Source organism: Talpa europaea (genome assembly GCF_964194135.1).
Source record: "Talpa europaea genome assembly, chromosome: 8".
NCBI classification, from domain to species: domain Eukaryota; kingdom Metazoa; phylum Chordata; class Mammalia; order Eulipotyphla; family Talpidae; genus Talpa; species Talpa europaea.
Genome location: NC_140075.1, coordinates 29,250,719 through 29,276,891, shown reverse-complemented (window position 1 = coordinate 29,276,891; position 26,173 = coordinate 29,250,719). Strand labels below are relative to the sequence as shown.

At 36.2% G+C, this 26,173-nt stretch overlaps 1 protein-coding gene across 1 annotated transcript in view; it reads right to left on the bottom strand.

Annotated features, from left to right (window-relative positions):
- The window catches only part of SPRED1 (sprouty related EVH1 domain containing 1), a gene marked incomplete at both ends in the record, with an annotated part of 91,987 nt that overhangs the window by 49,723 nt on the left and 16,091 nt on the right, over nucleotides 1–26,173 (bottom strand). The window lies entirely within an intron of this gene.

Sequence of the window (26,173 nt, the reverse complement as noted above, 5' to 3'; positions counted from 1 at the left end):
GAGAGAAAAGAAAAAAAAACACTAAAATTAGCTTTTCATAAAAAATAAAAATCCAGTCAAGCTGTCAGTCATATTAGAGTAACCAAGGGCCACATTAGTTAATGTATAATAATTAATGGGATTACTGGGCTCATGACAGTCCACTGAAAGCAACCTACTTAAAAAGGTCAAAAACCACTAACTTAAAAGTTAAACTTTGTTTTGAAGACTAATCTCATAATAAAGAACTACAGAACGCTTATTTCAATTTATCATTTGAGTAGTTCAAGCATTATTTGATTGTCACAGGACAAGTGATGAAAGACCCCAGACAAAACACTGTCAAAACTACATAGGCCACCCACCAGATTTGTCTATATAAGTCCATCTGTTGCAATATAACCTAGGAGAAATTACTGTTGTAATTTAAATGTGATATCTCTAAGTTTCTAACAATATGCCTCAGATGCCACATTTTCAATTTCTTCTTACAACTGTAAATCTAAGTCATACAGAGAAATTTTGTTTCAATAATTTATCAAGCAAACTGTCTATAAAATCTTTCATGCCTTCTTTTTTGAGTTTCTATTCTTAAGACACTATGTTTTATTTCCACTCAATCAATTCCCAGTATTAACTACATAGGTTTTTTTATATAAAATCTAAATGTTTTGTATACCAGTGTTCTAGATAATGAACATCTAAACATTTCAGTTCTAAAACTTTTAATATAATTATTAAACAAATCCCTTCTAAAAGTGTGCTTGCTGATTCTTTGAAAATTATACTGAATGTAGCTCAAAATTATCTTTGTTATTATGAGTATCAACTGAGATTCTAAGTAATAGTTCTGTGCTACTTAGTGTCTGGCATGTTGTAAGTGTTAGGTTGTCAGTTGTCATTTCAGTTGTCACAGTGCTTGTCAGAAATCTTCCCCCTTTCTTTTTCTTACCGTATATCTTATTTTATTGAGAAGTACTTTAATACCATAACATATGCTGATCTTAAACATACAATTTAACAAATTCTGACAAATACATACATACATCTGCATAACCAATATGATAATCATGACAGAACATTTTCATAACTCTGGAAAATTTCTTTAAGCTTCCATGTATTCATTAGTTTTGTCTATTTCATGCTTCACATAAATGGAATCAAAACAGAATGACCTCTGTATCCTTTTGGTCTTTTTTCACTGATCACATTGTTGTATCAATAGTTCATTCTCTGTACTGCTAATAGTCTCCTCACTGAATAAATATATCACTATTCTTTCTTATATTGATGGACATTTGGATTGCTCCAAGTTGTTTGGTATTATTAGTAAAACTGTTGCAAATATTCTTGTACAAGTCTTTCTGAGACCTACGTTTCCATTTCACTTAGGTTACTGCTAGGAATGGAGCTGATGGATGATGGGAGAGCATATTTAACTATATAAGGAAATACAGTTTTTTCAAACATTGTATCATGATATTCCCTCAGTAATGTATGACAGTTTCAGTTGTTATACACCCTTGCCAACACTTGGTGTTTTCAGTCTTTTTACTCTTACTCATTATTGTGAGTGATCAATTTAATATCCATTTCCCTGATGACTCATGATGTTGAGCATCTTTTCATACACATTGGCCATTTGTACACCTTTTTCTTTTTAAAGGTTTTGGTCATTTTTTATTACACTGTCTTTTACTATTGAGTTTTTTAATGTATTCATGACGACGCAAGCCTTGTCAGAGAGCTATATACTTTCAAAGCTGCACTGTGTTGTGGTTGAGTGAGGAGTTAAGAATCAAAGCTTCGTAAGTTGGATCCTGCCTCAGCAGCTTACTAGTTGTGGTCCTAGTAATTCCTATCTTTTAAGAAATGTAGAGAAAGCCTGACACATAAAAATTAATTATTATTACTACAACAAGGAATTTAAAATTGGGAAGCTGTTACACTATCCAGAGTAATGTGAAAAAAGGGTTTTAAAAGTGGCCAGTAATATACGTAAACCACTTTTGAATATATAAATACATATATATTAATACAGACACACCCCCAAATATGTAACTGTTTGCCTTACCTACTCCTTTAAGCATAAAAGTACAGTGTTCCAAAAGGTTATGTAAATAAATCTATATTCCCTGTGCCGCAGTGTATACTAGTTTATAATTTAACAACTCAGCTTTCAACTTCAAGACCCATGGTTACAACATTTACCTTAAAATTCTTCAAGTTACTCAATAAATGTGAGGGGGTTTGGAGGTTTTTATGATAGATGTTTTCTTCTTGCTAAGGTTAATCTTTTAACTGTGCTTTTAATCTCCTAATTCCTTATCTTCAAATGCTATCTTCTTTTCTCAAGTAGAAGCACAAACTTGTCTAAAACATGTAACCACACCCAAGGATCAATGTCAGCTAGCACGAATTTTGTCATACTCTGCCCTGCAGCATAATAAAATTTGTGCTTCTCATTTCCTCCTTATATAAAAGTGACTTAAAAGCAAGGAACCAAATCATATTCTCCTATTTAAAATAGTAAACCCCAGTCAAAAAATGGACCTGGGCCTCCCCTGGTGGCGCAGCAATTGAGTGCTGGGCTGTGAAACTGCCCACAGCCTCTGCAGCGCAGGTTCGATCCCCGGCCGCAGGTGAGGGTCCCACATGGCGCAGCAGACCTCTCCTGACACCCGCTGCCCTCAGCAGTGTATTTCGTCACTCTGCCTGTTCTGTTCCCTACTCTGGCTCTGGTGAATTCTCTCACCCTCCCACGCTTCTGACTGTACCCAGCGTTTGCATAAATAAATAAATAAATAAATAAATAAATCTTTAAAAAAAGGGGGGGCCAAGAGAAAATGCAAATGGCCAACAAGCATATGAAAAATGTTCAGCATCATTTGTAATCAGGGAAGTGCAAATCAAAACTACAATGAGATACCATCTTATACCAGTGAGAATGGCACATATTAAGAAAACTAGCTACAACAAATGTTGGCGAGGGTGTGGAGAAAAAGGAACTCTCCTCTCCTAGGCTGCTGGTGGGAATGCAAATTGGTCCAACTACTATGGAAAGATATACGGAGGTTCCTCAAACAGGTAAAAATAGAGCTTCCATATGATCCAGCAATTCCACTTCTAGGTATCTACCCAAGGATACAAAAACATCAACTCAAAAGGATACCTGCACCCCTATGTTTATTGCAGCGCTATTTACAATAGATAGGGTATGGAAACAACCCAAATGCCTCAACATAGATGACTGGATCAAGAAGATATGGTACATTTGTACAATGGAATATTACTCAGCAATCAAAAAGATAAACTCATGCCATTCACAGCAATATGAATGGAGCTGGAAGGGATCATGCTCAGTAAAATAAGCCAGAAAGAAAAAGAAAAGTATCAGATGGATTCACTTGGAGGAGGAATACAGGGGATCTAAATAAGGGGATCAGGGGGGAAAGAGAAATTACAATTAAGTAAAAATCTGCATCAATAGGCAACTATAAACCAGAGACATTCTGCAAGGGAGGAGGAGGAAGGAGTTGGATCAAAACAGGGTTGGGGGGCCTCCCCTGTTGGCGCAGAGGTTGAGTGCTGGGCTGAGAAGCTTCCCGCAGTCTCTGCAGCACCGGTTTGATCCCTGGCTGCCAGTGAGGGTCCCAAATGGCGCAACAGACCTCTCCTGCCGCCCATTACTCCCGTAAGCATTGTATTTCGTCAGTCTGCCTGTTCTATTCCCTGCTCTGGCTCTGGTGAATCCTCTCACCCTCCCGCGCTTCTGACTGTACCCAGTGCTAGTATAAATAAATAAATAAAAATCTTTTTTTAAAAAAAAAAAAGGGGTGGGATGAGCACAAGGGACTATGGTGATGGGACATGGGTGAACTGGTGGCGAGAATTCCACAGGGACTATACCAGAGATGATACAGCATACATTGTATAAAAATGAAGAATGATGTAAAAAATATATAAAATAATAAAAAAGTACACATACATAAAAAATAATAAAAATAAAATAGTAAATGATTTTTCCTGAACATGTAACTAGCTCATTACAGTCAATGTGGAAAAAAACTTTGCCATCATTAAATTAAAGGCTCTGTTGGATTTTTACTCTCTCTGGGTATCATATTTGCAACCTATTAGTCTTTGAGACAACACTCACTTATAATAAAAACTTACTGGGCCTCCCTGGAGGCGCAAGGGATTAAGTTGCACACTATGACGCTAGCTATAGCCACTGCAGCACAAATTTTGATCCCTGGTCAGGGAGGTGACCCACATGGCATGGCAGACCTCTCCTGTCTCACCCGCTGCTCCCCTTAGCAGTGTATTTCGGTCAATCCGTCTGTTCTGCTCCTGACTCTGTCTCTGGTGAAAACTCTCACCACCACCCTCACCCCCGCACCTCTGGCCTATACCCCAATCCTTGTATGCATAAATAAATTAATCTTAAAAAAAAAACTTACTGCTAAAAACGCAGCAATTTCATTTTTGAGCATCTTTAAAATACTTAAAAGGAAGTTCTAATACATTCATAGGTTCTGAGAATTAGGGTGAGGACATCTTTGAGGTTTGGGAGGGGGGATAAAGGGGACTAAGAGTTAAAAATAACTTAAAATTCAGTAGAAAAATGTATAGATGCCAAGAAGTGCATTTAAAAATCTTATTCAAACTAAGAAGAATGCAAATTAAAGACCATTTTTTATGTAACAGATTGGAAAATACCAAGACATTTGTTCACACGAAAGTTGGTGAGGTTATTATGATAGTATGACATGTTTGGAAGGTCATTTGGAAACACCTATCAAGATCTAAGATACATACATTCTGAGTCAGCAAGTTCTACTTGTACCCATTTTCTTTTACATGTATGAAATTATACCTTTATGAATATAAAAAGCAGTTTTGAACAGAAAAAATAAAAGCAACCCAAGTAAGACTATTTGTAACATCTATTCGATGCAATTCTGTGCAGACAAAAAGAGAAAGCTCTTTATATTGTCAATTGAGCTAATCCCTAAATTCTATGAAGTTTTTTTAAGGTACATAAGTATGTTTACCATGCTACCATTTGTAGGGTAAACACACACACAATTTCTTATATACGAATAGAATCCTTACTCATTAAAACTAACTCTCCAGCAAGGGGAAATGAAACAGCCATACAAGGTAATTTTCCTTTAATTAAATGCCTTTTTCCTATTTTTTTGAATTTTGTATAAGGTAAATGTATTATCCATTCAAAAACATATTTACTAATCTGCATTCAACTGGAAATTCACTGTTGTACCATAAATGACAAGTATATAAAACCTGCTAACTCTTGTTCTAGAGACAAGCACCATTTTGAAATTAAAGCCCTTCAGAGAATGAGTGTGTGATCATGTGTGTAGGTTTTATTCTCCAATAAGACTTACCTGTTGTGTACAAGTGGGTTAGGTGTCTTTTGCAAATACTTCCATCAAGTAAGGTAGAAGCGGAAGACTCAAAAATTGATAGTACTTGATTATTAGCTGTGGTTAATAATTCTTATTTAAAGCATGGGGGAACACTGTGCCATATTTCTGATGTAGTATAGTTATATGATATCCTTCTAGGTACCACTATAGTTCTATGAGAAGCTCCTTTTTGCCAGGTAGGAAGAAGTCATAGTAGTCTATTACTTTTGTTTCTCGGGATCTTCAGTAAAATTATATTGCCTGGTTTTATTTGTGCTAGCAGAGATATTAATGAAAATATCACAGGTTTATGACTGAGATGAATTAATACTCTTCTCACTGGACCAAGGCAAGGCTAAGATCATTTGGTAAGAGATCACTACTCTTTGTAAAGGTAATAGACTCAAGGAAATTCAGCAGACTCTCCTAAGGAGGTTATTCTTTCACTGTTAACATTAAAAGATTGCTTTCATTAAGGAAGCCAGCAGAATTCCTTACATTTAATATCCACAATTTTTCAGTGTTGCCAACTCCTTCTATAATGCTGTACATGTAACCTTATTACACCTTGAGCCAAGTATTTAAATTACAGCTTTATCTGAACTGAGAATGCATATAATATCTTGATATTTAATGGCAAAGAACAGAGGAATAATGCAAGTGAATTGCCAGCCCTGTCTATATAAGATGCCAATTCCTCTGAATCAGGCAAACACGCCAAGGATGCTGAAAAGGTAAGTAGCTAGTTTCAGGGACCCAAACTAATCAGCAGAATAATCTGAGAAAAAGTATCTGTACATGTAATATTAAAAATCACCAATATCTGAGAATCCTGAATATGGCTAACACTTGCAAGTAAATACTTAGGAGTGCCCCTATAAAATATTTAACAAATATTTCTACAATAGAATCCAGAAATAAAAAAGAAACATGAAGAAACATGAAGAATGCTCAGTTCTTCTTAGAAGTAACAAGCAAATGTGCTTTTAGAAAGACATAGCATAAGGTAACTTAAACACTTAATCAAATGATAATCTAGTCACAAAATTTAGGTGCTTTCAGTGATGCAAGTATGTAACTATACAACATTAATCACACTTCATGTGAGAGAAATAAGTTTAATGTTTCTCTAAAAATGTTACACTAGTCTGGGAATACAAATAATAAATGGCAAACTAATCTTAACTGGGCAACTGTTGAACCTTTGAACATTTTAGACATTTTTCCTTTCAAATACCAATATAAATGGATCCAATTTACACTGAAAGTTTAATATTCTACAACTGGACTGTCCAACAGAAATATAATGCAAGCCATATGTATAATCCTCAGTTTTCTAGTTACATTAAAAAAGTAAAATGAGTAGGATAGCAGTGAAAATAGAAGACAAAGTAGCTACAAAGGTTCATCCCTCAGTAGAAACACAAAAAACAGAATAAAATGGTCAGAATCATTATTCCCAGAGTTATCACATAATAATATTCAAACTGTCTAGTTTTCAATAAAAATTTATAAAACATTAAAAGAAACATGAAAGTGTGGTCATACACAGAAGAAATGAACAGAAACCATTCTTGAGGAAGTCCAGACGTTGGACTTATTAGACAAACACTTAAAATGAAAGAGGTAAAGACAACATCGCAAAAACAACATGTGAGTAAATAGAAAATATCAATAAAGAAATTAAAAGAAACCAAACAGAAATTTTGGAGTATAGTAGCAGAAATGGAAAACTCAATGTAAGGTTTCAACAGCAGATTCAAACAGGTAGAAGAATCAATGGGCCTTAAGATAGATGAACTGTCAAGACTCAATGTGAAGTACAGAAAGAAAAGTGAAAATGCAGAAAAATAAACAATGCCTAAGGAATCTGTAGGACACTATCAAATGTACATACAGAATGGGGAGACTCAGAAGGAATGAACAGAAAGAAACAATGTTTGAAAAATAACAATGGCCAAAATTTTCCAAATTGGTAAAATGATTAAATCTACACATTCAAAGGATAAGCTCCCGAAAAGGTAAAATAGAAACAGACACATCATAATCAAGTTGTTGAAAGAAAGAATTTTCTTTTAAAGATTTATTTATTTATGCATACAACAGCTGAGGTACAGGCCAGAGATGTGGGGGGGTGGTAGTGGTGAGAGGATCCACCAGAGACAGAGCGGGGAACAGAACAGGCAGACTCACTGAAATACACTGCTGAGGGGAGCAGCGGGTGAGACAGGAGAGGTCTGCCTTGCCATGTGGGTTTCTCCCTGGCTAGCCAGGGATCAAACTTGTGCTGCAGAGGCTGTGGATTGCTTCGTAGTGCAGTGCTTAACCCCTTCGCCACCAGGGAGGCCCCAAAAGAAAGAATTTTTGAAAGCAGCAAGAGAAAAGCTACTTATCATATACAAGGGATTCTTAATAAGTTAACAGCCCATTTGTCATAGGAAACAATGGCGACAAGAGGCACTGGAATGAGATACCCGAAAAGCTGTGAAAAAACCTGTTAACCAAGAATTCTATTTGTAGCAAAACTATACTTCAAAAATAAATGAGATATTAAGACATTCTCAGGTAACTACAAAGCTGGAGGAGTTTGCCACTAGAAAATCAACAGCAGAAGTGCTAATAGTAGAACAGTAGTTCATCATGATGAAATGAAAAGACGCTAGAAAGTAATTGGAAGTCATATGAAAAAATAGAAGAGTTCTGGTAATTGTTACCGCATATGTAAAAAGCCATCATTACTGTGTTTTGGTCTGTAAATTCTCTTTGCTTCCTGTAAATATAAATTGCAATATTTATACACCTATCTTAATGGGGCACATTAACGTAGAAAGATGGAATTTGTTATTTTAACAACATAAATAGGAGTGAAGCTATACAGGAGCAGAGATTTTATATGCTATTAAAGTGAAGTTAGTATCAATTTAAACTAAGTTGTTATAAATGTGGGATGTTAATTATAATCCCCATGGTAACCACTAGAAACTATTTAAATATATGTAAGAAGAAATGAGAAGAAATTAAAGAATTAAAAACATAATACAAAAAAATCAAGTGCACAAAAATAGTAAGAAATGATGGAAATGAGAAACAGAAAAGGTATTTAAAATAAACAGAAAACAAATACTTAAGTGGCAGAAGTACTTCAAAATCAACAATTACTTTACAGGTAAGTGGTTTAAACTCTCCAATCAAAAGAAGACTGCCAGGAAAAAAAAACAACAAAAACCATGATCCAAACGTGTTGTCCACAAGAGACTCACTTTATGTCCGAACCCATCAAAGAAAGGGAAAAGATAATCTATGAAATTATAACCAAACGAGAGTTGGGGTGGATCCATTATCAGAGAAAAGTCTTAAGGTAAAAACTGTTACAAGAGACCAATGATCATTACATATTGATAAAAGGATCAAATCAAATCTTCAGAAAAGAAAATTGTAAACACATATACACCAAATAGCAGAATCCCAACCTATATTAAGTAAACACTGACAAAACTGAGGGAGAAACAGACCTCCAACAAAAGTTGGAGATTTCAACATCACACTTTTAATAATGAATATTTAAAAAAGAATGAAGTTTCTGATATGCTACAATGTGGCGTCCTGAAAATATTATGTACAATGGAAGAAGCTATATACAAAAGGTCACATTTTTGTAATTCAATTGTAAGTTTGAATTTATATGAAATACTCAGAATAGGTAAACTCCATAGACAACAGATTGGTTGTTGCCAAGAGATTGGGAAAGTGGGGTAGAGGGAAGTACCTGCTTAATGGATATGTTTGTCTGTTTGTTTTGTTTTAAGGGCAATGAAAAAGTTTTGGAACTAAATGGAGGTGGATGCATAACAATGTGGATGAACTAAATACCTCTAAATTGTACACTTTAAAATGTTAAATTTGTGTGTGGATTTCACCTCAATTTCTTAAAAAGGCCAGTTTTAAAAAATTTTTTTAAAGTTTTGTAGTAATTTTTTTAAAAGGGTAAAATTAGTGTTAGTGTTATATATTAATTAATCAATACGTAGAACACAATATTTCAATAATCAATATGAAAGTGATAGTTTACATTTTTCATACTAACTTTTCAAAATTTGGAACAATTTTACACATATAATATCAGTTGATTCTGACTTGTTCTTGAGTCAAATGTACCCTACAGCTACAAGACTGGACAGAAAACCTTACGAGAAGATATAAAGTTATCAGATAAGCATATATTGATAGAAGACATTCTTAAAGTCTGGACTATTTGCTTTTCTATCACACACTATTTGCAGATAATCCCTTCTCTTTATTACAGACTAACATAGCCACCAAAGAAATAAACATATGTATATACCCATCTTTGACTGTGTTTTCTCCCCTGGATAGTTCTTTAAAAAAAAAAAAAAAAAGATTTATTTATTTATGCATACAAGAGCTGGGGTGCAGCCAAGAGATGCAGGGGATGAGAGGCTTCACCAGAGACAGAGTGGGAACAGAACAGGCAGGTTGACTGAAATACACTGCTGAGTGGAGCAGTGGGCAAGACAGGAGAGGTCTGCCTCGCCATGTGGGTAGCTTCCTGGCAGGGGATTGAACTCATGCTTCATAGTGCTGTGTTTTAACCCCTTGCGCCACCAGAGAGGCCCCTGGAAAGTTCTTTATAGATGTGTAAAAGAGCCACATTTAACTCCAGTCTTGGTTTCGAGAGTCTGTAAGAGACAGACAGCCTTCTGGTAAATTCAATGTACCCTTATCTTGCATTAGGCAGCTATTACTCAAGATTTCTCTAATAGTATCTTCTATTTTTAAAATTCAATCTTCTCCCACTTATCGTATCTTTGACTTACTTGTTCCACCCACAGTGCCTCATATACAGCAAGAACTTAATTTGACTTCTGTATTTTCCTGTTCCAAAACAACTCTTTCCCTATTACAAATTATGAACAATATTTCACACCCATGTAATGATGAAACATCCACTCTCAATGGGTTGTTTTCCATTAAACTAAATAAAGTCCACAAAACCTGAATAGATTACTTAGCACCCCTAACTTGAGGAAAAAAGAAAGGACAGGAAGCAAACAGCAGGGCAACTTCAAGACTTCAAGTCACACCAGTCCTCATGGTAATGCAGGGGCTATTCCTTACCTCACAATTGATAGTTGAGGGAAAGAAGACTTGTGGTTAAGAAATATGAGTTTATGAAATCACTCCTGGTTTAAAAATCCCACATAGGAGCCACAACTGTTCTGACAATTCATGGTCATAGCTTCCTAAATTTCTGGCAAGGGATACCCTGGTGTAAGAATACCACATACAGGGCAGACCAAAGATCTTACTTTCCACCAGGTAGATAGTTCATTCACAATCATCCCAATTTAGAAGTTGTTTACCAAGCAGTAATGTCTAGTTACAAATTTGACATTCCATTTTCATCAGGGTTCTGAATGACCAGTGTTTTAAAAAGTTAAACCAAAGTAACTTTTCCAGGAAGGAGAATAAATTTGGTTGTCTTCATTACTATCTAAAACAGAACAATGACTGAGAAGATGGAGACACATTTACATACATGTCCTATTGAAAGAGTTTGCGCATTGTAATGCACTTTTTACTATCAGTTATCAGAATATGTACACTGCCTGACAATATAATTTAATATACTGGAACTGTACAAGAAAATCTGTAAGAAATGACTAGTATATCTTATGTTTTTTAAAATAATCTAAGCTGTAAATCTGAAAAGCATTACTACTTTTAACAAATAAAATATCCTCTACTAACCTATCGCCTAAAATGTCACTATCGAGGCAGAAAAAAAAATTCTAGTGGCATTTTAATTAAAAAGTGAACTGTGACAGAATATTCTGAAGTATTAAATATGTAGGGCCTCCCCAGTGGCGCAGCGGTTGAGCGCTGGGTTGCGAAGCTGCCCGCGGCCTCTGCGGCGCCGGTTCGATCCCCGGCTGCTCCCCGGCCACCGGAGGAGGGTCCCACATGGCGCGCAGACCTCTCCTGCCGCCCGCTGCTCCCCTCAGCAGTGTACTTCGGTCCTTCTGCCTGCTCTGCTCCCCACTCTGGCTCTGGTGAATTCTCTCACCCTCCCGTGCTTCTGACTGTACCCAGTGCTTGTATAAACAAACAAACAAATAAATAAATAAAAAAAAACATGCCTCTATTAAAAAAAAAAAAAATTAAAAAAAAAAAAAAATATGTATCAGGAGTTGTGGGGACAGAAAGCAGGTAAAGGAGTTTACAAGACCTGCCAGTCTGTATGTACTGGTGTAATAGATTTTACTTTACTGTTTTTTATATATATTTATACATGTTATATATTTCTATATATGTCTATATATTTTGCATATTTATATATTTATATATTTCATATATTTTATATATTTACATATTTATATATTTTACATCATTGTTCATATTTAAAGTGTTTGCTTTCTTTTCTCAGATATAGTTCCCACAGGATTTCCACCGCCACTGCACCCGTGTACCATCACCACAGTCCCCTGTGCTCCTCCTTCCCTCCTTCCGATCCCTCTCCCTCCCCTGCAGGATGTCTCTGGTATAAAACTATTTGTTTTTGTTTTGTTGTTGTATTTATTATTATGTTGTCCCCTGATGCCTTATTTGGTTCTCTATATTCCTCCTATAAGTGAAACCATTCGATATTTTTCTTTTTCCTTCTGACTTATTTCACCGAGCATAATCCCATCTAGCTCCATCTATATTGCTGTGAATAGCATGAGTTTATCTTTTTTGATTGCTTAATAGTATTCCATTGCATATATGTGCAACATCTTGATCCAGTCATCTATTTTTGGGCATTTGGGTTGTTTCCAGGTTTTACCTATTGTAAATAGTGATGAAATAAACATAGGGGTGCAAGTGTTCTTTTGAATCAATGTTTTTGTGTCCTTTGGGTAGATCCCTAGGAGTGGAATTGCTGGGTCATATGGTAGTTCCATTTCTAGTAGTCTGCATAACTTTTATACAGCCTTCCATAGTGGTTGGACCAGTTTGCACTCCCAAGTGCTGGTATAATATATTTTAAAAGTGAAAGGCAGCAGGACATATATTCTTCTGAGGAGAAAGTCTGGCTGCTGCCAATTAACTAAAAGAACAGGGATTCCATTGGGGATCCAAACAAAGACACTCTCTCTTGTTAACTTTTGTCCAGTTAAGACTAAAATAACTTAAGATTCCATTTCAGAGCTTAAGATTTCATTTCAGAACTAGTGCTTCTTATAGTGTGATTTCCTTAACCCCACAGTTTTTCCACACCCAATACGTAGACAGTAAATGATAGAATAAGGACTCAAAAGGCCTGAATAGAAGCTCTATGCTTTTATCACTGTTATAACCATGCAAATGCACACGTGATATAACTCACTAATAAAAAACAGTGTTCACTAGTATATGTATTCATTTACTCAGAAAAAAAATTATCTTATTCTTCAGGGTTCCAAAAAGCTGCTCAATTCCTGTAGAGAAAGTTAAAAAGGAAAACTCTTGCACAAGTGTATGTATGCAGGTGTGGATATACACATGCAAGCGCACAAACACACACACCCCCATCTGTGTGTGCACACATATACAACTATCAATAGGGGAAAATTAACAGGATTCCTGCTATTGAACTGTTTGAAGTATACTGACAATGCTTCAAGCCAAAAGGGTTTTAACTGACTTCATTTTAAAGTTGGTCCTCGTTAAGCCTCCTCATTTATTTTCTGTTACTTTTGGCACACAAAATTCTAACAGTACAGCAAGACTGCCTCTTTTCAGAATTCAAAAATACTGGAATTGAGTCTCACTCTGTCTAAAATGTCTTGGTTGGCTACTAGATAATCCCTAATCAATCCTACATCTGGAGAGTCAACTCACTCAAACCAAAAAGTCTGAAAGTGAAGAAGGTGTCATCCCCCCACTACTCCCGCCTAAAGTGGGCATGATTAACAAAGAATCAAGGTATGCTAAGCAGACTAAAACAATAGATGACATTTATAATATGAAAAAGGGAACATGAGCATGAATTTAGAACAAGGTAAAAATTGTTTAAAGTAGGTGACACATCATAAAAGAAGACATAAGAGTATATGCAATGTATGTTATTCTTGCCTGAGTGGGAAAATTCCTGAAGAAAGCAAAAATAAGTTAAATATGGATTCTACTGGTAAAGGCCTTGTGTATTAAAATGGGGATATCCTTGGCTTTTATTGGAGGGGAATATGATTAAATTGATATCTAAGAATAACTACTGAAAAATAGATTCAGTAAAGCTTGGAATATCAGGAAATCAGAAAGGTAGCTAGGAAAATAGTATTTGAACCTAAATGCTAGGTCAATACTGAAGCCTAGTAAAAAAAAGTCTTTGCAGACAAAAGTAGAAGGCAGATTTCTAGTCCTTTTCTTTCAAACAAAAACTCACAGAACTCATATTATAAAATCAAGAAAAAGGGGATGCAAAAAATACAAGAATAAAAAATAACCCTTTTGGGGAAAAAAAATAATAACCCTTTCAAAATTGGTAGCTTATAAACATTCAAGTCCAGTGATGCTGCTTATAGGGTAAAGAAAATTCTATGTAGGGCCTCCCTAGTGGCTCAAGGAGTTAAATCTCAGCACTAGGAAGCTACTGGCAGCCACTGCAGCTCAAGTTCAATCCGCCACCAGGCAGCTAACCCACAAGGCGCAGCAGACCTCTCCTGTCTCACCCATTGCTCCCCTCAGCAGTGTATTTCTGTAGATCTGCCTGTTCTGTTCCCACCCTGTCTCTGGTGAATCCTCTCACTCTCCCGCACCTCTGGCCTGCACCCCAGCACTTGTATGCATAAATAAATCAATCTTTAAAAAATGGCATATGTAGAAAAGTTGTCAGTCTAAAAAAAAATCAGTTGTCACGGCCTCCCCGGTGGTGCAGCGGGTTGAGCGCAGCATTGTGAAGCTGTCTGCAGCCTCTGCAGTATAGGTTCAATTCCTGGCCAGCCAGGGAGCTACCCAAAAGGCGTGGCAGACCTTTCCTGTCTTGCCCGCTGCTTCCCTCAGCAGTGTTTTCGGTCTGTCTGCCTGTTCTGCTCCCCGCTCTGTCTCTGGTGAATTATCTCACCCTCCCGACTCTGCCTGTACTGCAGTTCTTGTATAAATAAATAAATATTTTTTTTAAAAAAGAGTTGGTAAACTTTAAAAAAAAAAATTAGTTGTCAAACATGGTAAGAAAAAAAGTCTGGAGAGCTTAAATTCAACAGTTCCTAGAACATAACAGAGATGTGGTGAAATGTCTAATATACAGATGGATATGATAAGCCAATTAATACATTCAACAAAGTATCCAAATACGTGTGAGACACAGTCCCTGTCCTCAAAGAATTTACAATATAAGTCAAATAAGTAACAAGGAATCATTTTTGAAAACTGCCATCCAAGTTCAGAGGAACAAGTGATTATCATCATGAAACCTTTGAAAGTGAATTAAAGCCTGTGTAAAAGGAAGGTAGAATATACTACTGGAACAGGTTCAGGGAAATATTCCTTCTTTTTTGAGAAGGGAAATCAGTAACAGGGATCAGAATACTGAAGACAGGCAGGAAAACTTGGGGAATATAGTGCAAAGCTAAGAGATTAGTTTTGCCTTAAAATAAAATAGAGAAGCCTAGTTTATGAAGATATGATTTGAATGCAAAAGTACTAATGGATTGATAATTTGAGGAATATTCATTCTCTCCAGCAATAATTAAAGTAATAACTCACCTTATCTTTTTGTTCTGCCAAATTACATAAAAAGAAATTAATAGATAAATGCTTGCATTTCCTACCTTTTCTTCATTTCATAGAAGATAGGGATTCAGCCTTTAAAAGCATGCTAGGTCTGAAAGCAGAGGTCATAAAACCAACATAATTGAGCAATGACTGCTGTTTTAAATGCTTATAATACTCATAGCAGATGAGCCTGTGGCAATCTAAAGGGAACACTTAACACTGCACTCCAGCAGCTGCCTTGTAGAAATTCAGGCTCAGTATTATGAGAATGTTTTGATCTTTTTAGAGAAGCTGGAAATCTTGCCTATGTAAAATCTCCCAATATCTTAAATGCTGATTCATTTATAGGTTCCACCTTCAGTTTTCTTCTTTTGTCTTAAACAAATAATGATTCTTTAGTTCAAAAGAAAAAGAAATTGTTTTTATCCATTTTTGCCCCTGTATTTTTCTTTTTTTTTTAAACTTGAAAACTATACAAAGAAACAGCCGTTTTGGGATCTACCAAGCAACACCAGTAAAAAGTGGACAATTAATAAATTAGTACTTTATCCTAAATTCTTTTAACTAAATGTCACTTTAATAGTTTTCATTTCAGAGCACTAGATATACTTTCCTCTTGACATGAAATATGAAACTTAAAAAGTCCCTCAACAAATTCATTCAATAATTATCATACAAATCACTAGGAATCATGGCCAAACATATACTACATAGATAAAAATCCCACTGGTTCAGAGCTTCATTAACTCAGGTATGCAATTGGCTCTATGAATATTATCCGGAGAATTTTTGAAAAAAATACAAATTCCCAAGGTCTACTCCCTGATTCCTAAAGGCTAGGTTTTAGGAACCTGTGTTTTAATTTTTTTATGTTGTTCTGATGTGTAGCTATATTTAGGAATAACTGCTTATCTAGATAATTAGTAAACTATAAAACTGATCTTAATTTTGAACAAGTTAACTGAAAATCTGTCACTGTAAAATTCTATTCAGAATATGCAGTCAGCATAGCAAGTTATTCTAGCTATGGGTTTAGATAATCTTAAAAATTAAATTCCAAAACAGTCACTAACAAAAGAACACAACAGCCAAAGTAAAATACCAATTTGAGATAGCTTGGCAATCTAAAATTTTTTAACAGCTCCTTTATAAACTGCAGGACAGCAAGCAGAATTAGGAGTACCCTGGAACCCCCGAACCTGCCTGCTCTAAATGGGTCCTGCCATCTGCTGTATCAAGACAAAACATACTTTAGTGCATAAGACCTTCAACAGAAAAGAACTTTAATATAATTAGTGTACAATAGAGAAAAGAGAAAGAATATAGTCAAAACAGTTTTCAATTAAACACCAAAAGCTACCCATGCCCTCACGGGTAAATGCCCAGCCAAATGACTGGACCAGCCTGCAAGACTGTCACAAGTCTAAGGCACCTTCTGCCAAGGAACCATAGAAAAGGGCAGAAGGAGTTGGGCAAGTCTGGAAGAAAAAGAGCAAAATCAAAACACAAAAATCAAGATAAAGGCTCCCATTGTCAGCCTCCCCATGGGTCTCTCATGTCTCTGTCTCTTTCAAGTGTCTCCTTCCATGTCCCCCCCCCCCCCCCAAGTCCCTAGCACAAGTCCAAGGCCTAGAAGCAAATGCAGCTTCTTCACAGGTCTCTCTGCTCCATGTGCCTCTTCCAGGTCTTCTCCTTTTCTTCTCTCAGTGTCCTCTCCCAAGTCCTTTTAAGCTCCTCCTTGCTCACAGCTCCGCCCTTCTTGAGGCGGGCAGGGAACCTCTCTGACAACCTCTCCTAATTCATTTACTCCTTCGCTAAATCACTCATTCTTCCAACCACAATAGGCATTATTTTCCACTCCTTCAGCAGTTCTCTTCCACCCCATGACCTCAACACTTGCTGTTTCCTTCATTTGGATAGTCTGTGCTGGCTACTGATTCTTAAGTATCAGCTAACAGGAATCCTCTTCAAAAACAGATATACCAAATCTAAAATAGCTCCAACATTCAGCTTCCTTCCACCCTGTTCTATTACACTATTTCTTTTCTGGTTTTATTTCCCTCGTAATGCTTATAACTATCTGAAATTATCTTATTTACTTACTTCTTTACATTTTTATTTCCTATCTCCTACCAACAAAATTTATGTTTCATGTGAGCAGTGGTCTTGTTTCCACATTCACTATATTATCAAACAAAATGTTACCTGAAGTATACTGTGATCAATATATATGCAATTGAATAAAGGAATAAAAAAGCACATCAACTCCCAATCTTACTCTCCATTCATCAACATGCCGTATCTATGATATGCTAAGAAAACAAAGCATTTTATGAAATTTTAGACCTAAGTAAGATTAAAGTGGGGAATTTCATGTTCCCCAGCCTCCTCTATCTTCCTTCTCTGCGCTTTCTTCCCCCAGTCTTTATCCCATAACCTTGTAATAAGGTTATTTTGACTTGGGGTAAGCAAATATAAGAGACCCCAGAAGCAACTTCCATAACCTAGAGGTACAAACAAGTATTTTCTAATAATCCAATTAAAAATCAGATGTTAAGGAGTTGTTTTCAATTGTGTCATTCAGAGAAATCCACCTCAGATCTCAGGGTGATTTAAGTCTTTCCAGGGGCCTGGTGTATTCTGGATCCCAAGCCAGAATAAGAATACTCAGAAGTAAATTCCAGAAAAGGGGAAAGGTGAAGGAAGGGGAAGGATAATTTTCATGATAAAAGACCACTTAATGCAAAGGCCACCCCTTTGAGAAGTTCATTATCATTAAATAGCATCATTAAATATAATTTTAGACAATAAGTAACAACATAACATGTATTTTTAAGAACAAAAATACGAAGAATAGAGAAAGCAGATCACAAATTTGATAAATTTAATAAAGCAGAACAGTCTTTTTAAAGTTTGCACCCCAAGATTCAAATGCTGAATAGGGAAATAAAGTGGCATTCAAGACACAATGTACCAGAAAGTCTTACTACCTTGAACAATGTTTAAAAATTTTTGAAAAATTCAACATTAATTCATAGTAATATTCTTAGGAAACATTTAAAAAGTAACTATTGAAAACTCAATAATTCCACAATACTTCCAAGTGAAACACCTGAGACATTTTTATTATAGCTAGATATAAAACTACAGGGGAGGTTAAAAAGCACAGTAAATTTAGTAAAGGGAAGGGAGGAGAAATGAAATATAAATATTGATTTAAAAATTATCTTTAAGAGAAGATTATATCTGGTTACCTAGAAAACACAGGCAAATAAGCAAGGACTTTCAGTGTCCCATCTGGCATGTAATCAGCTTGGAAGTCACTAATTTGTGCTAATAACAAGCAAAAAGTTGCATGAACTGAAAAATCATCAGCTCTTCTTAAATCCCAATAGAAATGTGAAGTCACAGGGCAAACTGTCACCCCCAAAATTGAAGACAGGCAGACGAATACAGAGAATCAAAACTTGCTGAAGCAGAAAGCTGTGGAACCAAGCTTAGCCGAGGTTTCGCCATTTTGTATATCCTCCACCTTGCTATGTTAGTCCTTGTCCAGCCGCATTCCGGAGATAGCTTCAGCAGTCACAACCCTCACTCCACTTGGTGATGAAAAAGCAGACCACCCCAGCCGCCAATGAGGGCAGTCCTATCCATAAATGGGACAGCATCTCTAACCGTCCAATCAGTTTGAAACTGTAACCGCACGCGCCAAAATGCCTTTGTAGTAGCCAATGAGTAATTGCCAGCTTCTTTCAAAGTTCGCGCCACTCGCGACCCTATAAGATACCCCTGCTTCCTCTGTTCGGGGCTCTCGACCTCTGCCGTTGCATCGGTGCGTGTGGAGGGCCCGGTATCAAGCCGGTAATAAACTCCCTTTTACATTTGCATCAGCTGTCTTTGGATTCTTGGAGGCTATGCTCGCTGAGTCTGCTGATCTTGGGCACAACAAAAGCCAAAAGCAGAGAGCAGAGACCTTCAAAGGAATCAATTCCTTCAAGGGTAGAAAAATCTGAGTTATAACTGATGAAGTATTGAATGCTTAGCGTGAACAGTGTGAGATAAAAGCTTAATGGGGACCAGTAACCCAGCTGCCCCAAACTTTCATGCGTTTTACCTCTTAGTGTTAGGGGGAAAAGGATGTCCTAAAGCTAATTCCATACAGGCTTTGTGGACTCCACCCCCACCCCAGGCCAAAGCCAAAGACACTGAGAACTCCAAATCCCATCACCACCAAAGGGAAGGTAGCTGGGACCTGAGGGTGGGGTTAAGCAGCCAGGTTGATATAAAAGGCAGACAGGTGGGCTTTGGGGGATCCCCATTTTTGGCTCTCCGCCAGCTCGCAGCGTCTGGCCAGCCCCGAGAGTGACTTTGGGTTTCCAGGTTGGCGGATCGGGTAGAACGCATTAAAGCCTTTATTTCCCTATTTTCTCCCTGAGTTGTACATTTTCCTTATTTCCTTTTCCCTTGTAAATAAACCTTTTATTAACCTTTTGTGTGTGCCTGTAGTGGAGTATTCATAAGTCCCTTTTAAGCGCGCGGGTGAGGACCCACAGCCAGGAACCTGTTCAATATCGGGGCTGCTCTATAACATTAGTACCCAGTACCCTAAACAAGTTCTTACAATGAATACCAAACAAAAATCCCTTCAATTTTCCAATAATAGAAGGGATAAAGGAAACATTTTGAAATGTACCAGAATACTATTTTAACATAGTCTGCCCCAAGGAGAAATTATTTAACCAGAGTCTAACCTCCAGGAGTTTCATCAGAGGCCTAAATGACCTGCAAGGGAAAGAAAATACCCAACTACAGTGAATCCAGATACCCAGTCTTACGTAAAGGATATTGAAAAGGGAAACTAAGACTGCATTAATTCCAGACACACAGGATGACTAAAAGACTAAAATCTAAACAAGTTCTGGAAATGTAAGCGCACAGCAATGTGATTATAATTAACAACTTTGTATTTTATACTGGAAATTTACCAATAGGTAAGATTTTAACTATTTCTACCACAAAAAAAAAAAAAAAAAAAAAAGGAGTAAGGAGAATGGTAATTGTGTAACTGGCTAGATACGTTAATTAGATGAATTGTGGTGTTTATTTCACCTATTAAAAACATCAAATACACACCTAAATATAAATAACTTATTTACCAATTATGTGTCAATAAGGCTGGGGGGGCTATAATAAGGATGGCGTAAAGCAGAGTATACTTAGTCAAGTTACAGGAAGCAAAAGTTTATTCTGGGACCACTATGACTATCACATTGTTTGAATATGACGACGACAATAAAGAGCAGTTCACTGAGAATCACCATCCCATTAATTTTACAACACCCATAATAAGCAAGATCATATTCACTGGAATGCTTAATACAACCCTATCAAGTATGAAAAATGACAAAAAACAACTTTGAGAAGCCCAGAAACTTAAGTGGTCAGATAAAACATACTACAAAGGAGAACTTCCTACAAAACAGAACTGGGTTGATTTAGTAATGCATTTAAACAAAACTGATTCTAAAATATGAATAATACTTGGAATTTGAGGCAAGTAAACGGGAGTCAAAATCTTCCATTGGGCCTCCCTGGTGGCGCAGTGGTTGGGCGCTGGGTTGCGAAGCTGCCCGCAGCCTCTGCAGCACCGGTTTGATCCCCGGCTGCTCCCCGGCCACCGGAGGAGGGTCCCACATGGCGCGCAGACCTCTAGACCTCTCCTGCCATGCTTGCTGCTCCCCTCCGCAGTGTACTTCGGTCCTTCTGCCTGCTCTGCTCCCCACTCTGGCTCTGGTGAATTCTCTCACCCTCCCACGCTTCTGACTGTACCCAGTGCTTGTATAAACAAATAAATAAATGAAAATTTAAAAAAAAAAGTAAATGTTTTTTTTTAAAAAAAATCTTCCATTGCTCTTTTTTACTACTGAGGTGACTTTGCAGACACAATTTTTGTTGTGTTTCAAGTAAAAAGTGTTGTAAACTAAGACACTTGGTTGTATTACAATATTTCACAAATTTGCCTTAAGAAAAGGTGAAAATGCAAAAAAAAAAAAAGAAAAAGGAAATCTTAGAACAAAAACACTGAACAGAAATGAATGTCTTTAATGGCCCCATTAATAAACTGCACACAGCCAAGGAAAGAATCCCTGAGCCTGGGGATATCTCAATAAAAATCTCCCAAACTAAAAGCCATAGAGAAAAAAAAAGATTGAAAAAAACCAAAGCAGAATATCTAACATCTGTGGAACAAATACAAAAGGTGTAAATGTGCAAGAGAAAAACAAGAGAAAGGAGAGAACACAAGAAATACCTGAAACAATAATGACAAAATTTACCCAAATTCATGTCAGATACCAACCACACTTCTAGGCAGTCCAAAGAATACCAAACCGGATAAATGCAAAAAAACTAAACCTAGATACAACATTTTCAAACTACAGAAAATCAAGATAAAGAAAAATCTGTGAAAGAAAGGAAAGGGAAATAATACCTTATAGAGTAAGAAAGTTAAGGATTACATCTGACTTCTCAGAATTCATGCAAGGAAGAGTGGAGTTAAAATAAAGTGTTAAAAAAAAAAAAATCACTGACCTAGAATTCTGTACCCTGGAAGTTATCCCTCAAAAGTGAAGGACATTTTTCTAGATTCTTGCTATGAGTGAGACCATCCGGTATTTTTCTTTTTCTTTTTGGCTTAAATAAGGGACCAGGAAAATGAATAACTATAAGAAAGTGAAAATCAAAATCAACAAAAAACTATGAACCAGAGACACTTTTAGGGGGGCGGGGGTGGGAGGGGAGGGATTGGGGTCAGAATGGGGGGGCTGCAATTGTATGGGGAATATAACAATAAAATTTATTTAAAAAAAAAAGTGAAGGACATTAAGGACTTTCTCAGGCAAATAAAAATTGAGGAAATTTATTGCCAGTAGACCTATGTTAGAAGACATATTAAAAGTTGTCCTATGAGAAAAGGAAAATACAATTCACGAATTTGAATCTACATAAAAAAGGGAAGAGCTTTAAAAATGGAGTGAGTGATGGTGAAAGAATAACTTTGTTTTTCTTATTAATTGATATAACCAAAAATAGTTTGTTCAAAATAATAACAATACATTAGGTACGCCTGAGTGTGTGTGTATGAAATACAAGACTCTTAAACAATGTGAGTGAGGATTCTAGTCATCTACATGTAGCTTTTGACACCCAAAAAAACTATTAATAATCTGCTGTTCACCAGAAGCTTTACCAATAACATAAACTGTTGATCAACACATAGTTGGTATGTTATACGGTATTATATATTATTATTACAATAAAGTAAGCTAGAGAAAAATTAAATGTTATTAAAACCATAAGTAAATCATCATAAATGTCTTCATTACTGTCACCTTTAACACTTTATTTTAACTCCACTCTTCCTTGCATGAATTCTGAGAAGTCAGATGTAATCCTTAACAAGTTGAGCAGACCCTAGAATAGGATGAGGAAGAAATGGGAAAATCAGGATATAAGTGAACCCACAGAGTTAAAACCCATATTACGCAAGGGTCAACTGCACACAGGCCAAAGAAATCCCAATTAAATAATTAAATAAAATGAAAATGAAAACACAACTTGTCAAAATGAGGGCAACAAAAGCAGTGCTTAGATGAAAATGTATAGCACTAAATGCATACATTAGAAATGAAAAAACATTTAAAACCAAACATTTACGCTAACCCCTGAGAAAGTAGAAAAAGAGCAAATTAAACTCAAAGAAAGCATAAGAAATAACAAAAATTGAAGCAGAATACATGAAATTGAACACAAAAATGTATTAAAGGAAAGAAAAAATCAATGACACCAAAAGTTGGTTCTTTGAAAAGTTTGATAAAATTAAGTCTCTAGTCAGAGAAAAAAGGACACACACTACTAATATGAGCAATGAAAAAGACATCACTACAGAGTTCAGTTACATTAGAGGATAATAAGGAATATTATTAACAACTTTATGACAAATTTACACAAATTTATACAAATTTGATGACCTACATGAAAACAAAGATTCAATCTGTCAAAACTCACACACACAACACACACACAAAACAGACAATCTGAAAGGTCTACATATTCTTTATTTTTTTAATCTTTTAAATTTTCATCATATTTTTGAAAATTAAATGAATAGTCAATAAGCTTCCAAAATAAAAAGTACTAGATCCCAGATGAGTTCAGTGGTGAATTTTACTAAACATTTAAGGAAAAATGATGCCACTTCTCCACAATATCTTTCAGATCTATTAAGAGAGGAGAATAGGGCCTCCCCTGCTGGCGCCGGCAGTTGAGCGCCGTGCTGTGAAGCTATCTGCAGCCTCTGCAGCGCCGGCTTGATCCCGGCCAGCTGGTGAGGGTCCCACATGGCACAGCAGACCTCTCCTGCCTGGACCTCTGCTCCCCTCAGCAGTGTATTTCATCAGTCGGCCTGTTCCGTTCCCCGCTCTGGCTCTGTTGAATTCTCTCACCCTCCCACGCTTCTGACTGTACACAGTGCTTGTATAAATAAATAAAAATCTAAAAAAAAAAAAAAATAATAATAATCTACAAAATTTCTACAGCCAACAGCATAAATGACAACAAGAATCTAGATGTTTTCCCATTAAGCTCGGGAACATGGCAAGGAAGCTCCCTGTTACCATTTCTTTGTAATAACTATCAGAAGTCCTAACCAATGCAGTAAGAGAAGAAAAGGAAGTAAGATGTAAACATATCTTCCAACATTATATTGGAATTTCTTGCTAGTTCAATAAGGAGAAAACAGATACACAAATTGTAAAGGAAAAATAAAACTATCATAGATGACATATTTTATGTAAAAAATCTGAAAGGAAAAAAAAAAAAGTAAAAATTCCTGGAAGTAATAAGTAATTATAGAGTGGTTACAGGATACAGGGTTAATATACAAAATTCAATCACTTTGCTAACTACTATAAATGAACACATATAATTTGAAATTAAAAACATAGAATCGGGCCTCCCCCGGTGGCGCAGCAGTTGAGTGCTGGGCTGCAAAGCTGCCCACAGCCTCTGCAGCGCAGGTTCTATTCTCGGCCTCCAGCGAGGATACCACATGGCACGACAGACCTCTCCTGCCTTGCCCACTGCTCCCCTCAGCAGTGTACGTCATCAGTCTGCGTGTTCTGTTCCCCGCTCTGGCTCTGGTGAATCCTCTCACCCTCCCACGCTTCTGACTGTACCCAGTGCTTGTACAAATAAATAAATAAATCTTTTTAAAAAAATTTTTAAAAAATTAAAAAAAATAAAAACATAGAATCAATTATATTTGCACACAAAAAGTGAAATACTTAGAATCTAAGAAATAATGTACAGGATCTATATGAGGAAAACTATAAATCTCTGATGAAAGAAATGAAAGAACTAAATAAATGGAATAACATTCTGTGTTCATGAATAGGAATTTTCAATATTGTCAAGATTTCAACCATTCCAATTTCATCTATAGACCACTTTTTAAATTCAACACCAATGGCATCAATCATGAAAGAATTGATAAACTAGATATCAGTAAAATCAATCTCTTTATTCAGTGTCAAAAGACACTGTCAAGAAAATGAAAGGGAGGTCAGAGTCTGGGGAAGTGCTCAAAAAAATAATGAACATGTCATATGGGCAAAGAAGCCACCTTGATGGGTCTTTCAATGGCCGAACATGGACAACAAAGTATGAAGATAATAACAGCAATAATAATATGGATTATAACCTATATAATAGAAATAGCAAAAAAAAAAAAAGGTGGGGAGAAAAAACTTGTTTACAAAATTCCATTTAATAAAAGTGGAAGGGATCATATAAATAGAAAATCAATACTTGGCAAACATCACGATAATTGTTACAGGCAAAAATCACCAACAGATGATTAACAATAGTGGGCAAATGTATGATAGGAAATAGTTGTATTTATAAAAGTCTCAAAGTATCTCCCTAGAACATGCTAATTGCAAAGAATATTGAGCAATTAAAGTTTGGCCAACATCATCCTAACAAAGTGATCAGAGTTCACATTATCAGCATGGAATGTATCAACATCATGGACACCTCCTGATTTTGAAGCACAAGGATACCATTAACTCTACAGTTTTGTTGCCAAAAATGTTTGACGTGAATTTAATCATGAGCAAGCATCAGACAAACCCAAACTGAGGAACAGTACCAAATACTTGGCCTCAACGCTTCAAACATTTCAAAGTTAAGAAAGAAAGACTAAAAGAATTGTCCCCGATTAAAGGAAATCAAGGTGGAATGAATATTTAATGTAAAAGGTGCTGGATTATCTCTTGAACTAGAAAGAGTGCATTGGTGGAACAACTAATCAAACTTGAATAGGTCAGTAGACATTATAATATCAATGTTAATTTCCTCATTTTCTATGTAAAATGTTAACATTTTGGGAAGGTAGCTGAGGAATGTATGGATTTTGTGCATTTTTCCTGCATGGTTTCAAATGCAGGAAAATATTTCAAAGTGAGGATGAATATGCGTGTGTATATATATACATGCATAAACATTTTCTGAAGGAACACAGCAATATGAGGACTAACTTAAACCTACTTTACCAGTCACTGTGAGTACCTTTGAATCATGATCAAATGTGTGAATGATCCTTTTGGACCACTGCACTGAAACATGTAACTAGCACTAAAATAAGCAATTAATAATATAATCCTAGTATAAAAAGGCAAAAACATTCTCAAGATTATTGAGGCTGGTAAGAGGCAATGACAGACCAAGACGTTTACAGAATCCCTTCACTGCTTCAACTTTGTCCTCTTGCCCATGAAATCTCCATTTCTTCATACAAATAAGTAAAAGGAATGGGATAAATATTGTAATTTAGTAGGTTTTTTTTAATAGAGGCATGTTTTATTTATTTGTTTGTTTGTTTTGTTTACACATGCACTGGGTACAGTCAGAAGCGTGGGAGGGTGAGAGAATTCACCAGAGCCAGA